The sequence below is a fragment of the Crotalus tigris genome, unplaced genomic scaffold, assembly GCF_016545835.1.
Source record: "Crotalus tigris isolate CLP2741 ecotype Arizona unplaced genomic scaffold, ASM1654583v1 scf7180000018371.15429387391:27106975, whole genome shotgun sequence".
In the NCBI taxonomy this organism is placed as follows: domain Eukaryota; kingdom Metazoa; phylum Chordata; class Lepidosauria; order Squamata; family Viperidae; genus Crotalus; species Crotalus tigris.
In genome coordinates this window covers 1,832,817-1,834,775 of record NW_024096970.1, presented here as the reverse complement: position 1 = coordinate 1,834,775, position 1,959 = coordinate 1,832,817, and positions in this window count along the sequence as shown.

Genomic DNA, 1,959 nt, shown 5'->3' with positions numbered 1-1,959 from the left:
GCCTCATATTGGTATTTTATTATTGCAAAACTTTCATGTTTCCATTAACATGAATCTTAAAATCAGTCTTACTGTAACTGGATTCTAGTACATAGTCATAGAAATGATACTGCTGTTAGATACAAATGAATAAGATGATGAAAATTGTGGTCATCTTTCAGGGAAATATTTCTGTGACATAAGGTGACATTTTTCAAAAGATGGGACAAACTTGTTTAAGGGTAAGTTTAGAATTTAGGAAGAGCCCTTTTAGTGCAGATCAAAAGCTTGTCTATCCCTGATTCTATTTCAATCAGGTCCAATCAGTAGAAGTCTATAAACATAAGTTTGCAACAATTCTAGTAGTTACTGCTGGTGCTACCCTTTCCAAATTAATGTAAACTCTTTTCTAAAGTTGATGGCTGGCATTACTTTTTAGTAATGTCTGTGTTTTAACTATGGTTGTATTTCTACAGTATACGAAATCATTATTTGCTTAACCAAGGTTTGGGCTTATAGAAGATATTAAACCATAAAAGCTGGTTTATATATTACACTTTGGTTTAATCACAAAACACAAATGCAACCTCTGTCTTTCAGGTATTTCTTAGCTGAATTAGCTTACTTAGTTATAATCCATAAGAGGCATTCCAAATGACTTTCTCTCAGATCACATTTTCCCAGGCTTCATCCTAACCCAGAGGTGTCAAACTGGCAGCCCGCAGGCCAGATGTATCACACACAAGCCATGCCCACCCTGGCTCTGCAAAGGCAAAAAATGTCATGATACGTCACAATAGTCACGTGATGGCATTGAGTTTGACACTCGTGTCCTAACCAATCATTCATAGAAGAAACAGTGCTAGCAGCTTCCCTATGCCTCAAGTTTCCTTCAGACTGAATTCCTATGGTCTTCAGATCTTTCCCCCATACATGCTGGCAGTATTGTTGTTTTTCTCGTGGTACAACTTGTGCCAGCCCCTTAGAAAGTCCTTTCTAATGGTAAGTGAATTTTCAAACAATTGTTTTCTTTTCCAAAGTGAATTTTGTTATCTGCCCTATACCTATATAAATCAAGGCAACTTCTCCGAGCTTTATACTCTTCACAGACTATGAAGTTTCTCTTGTGTAAGCAACTGCTGTGTAGTTTTGTACAACACATATAACCATGGGTAACTTACCCATGGTTATTTTAAGTTTTCTTAATCCACATAGGATGCCCAATCACATGGGTTGGAGTCACACAAACACAGAATCACAAATCAGTCAACCACATTTGCCTTTAGCATAAATAATAAAACCAGTCTTCTAGTTTAATATTAGTTTAGTTACAGATTCCAAAAGGAATTGAAGTATCTACATTTCTTGGTGACAACAGTATCATTTGAGCTGTGTATGTTAATGGCTTCTTTTAAAAAAAGAATACCGAATGCCTGTGCGGGCCACAAATTGGCTGATTTTTAAGAGGTATTTGTTGAATGAAATCAAATCTTTATTTCTTGCAAATCTCTTCGTAACCATTTTCAACTTGTCCTAGTCTTTCTACTTACTGTGAACAGTTAGTAGTATTACCTAGCACAGGGGTGTCAAACTCAATTTCATTGAGGGCTGCATCAGCATTGCAGTTGCCCTTGGGGGGCCAGGTGGGTGTGGCCAGGGTGGGTGCAGCCTGTTGGGTGGGTATGGATGGAGTGGGTGTGGCCTACTGGGTGGGCATGGCCAGCTCTACATTGTTTGTGTCAAGGGTGCCTGTGGGGGCCTGGGCAGGAGTGGGACAGATCTGAGGGTCTCTGGCAGAAGGGGGTGGGACCAGGGCAAGTGCCAAGGCATGGTCCACTGGAGGAGCCTCACTGTTCCTCTCAGGCCATGCGAGGGGGGCTGGATGGTGGTGCGGGCTGGCCGGAGCCCTGGGCAGAAGAGGTCAAATGCCCAGCCTGGCCCTCAAGCACCCATGGCACCAAGCCCAGCCCCACTTCCCCA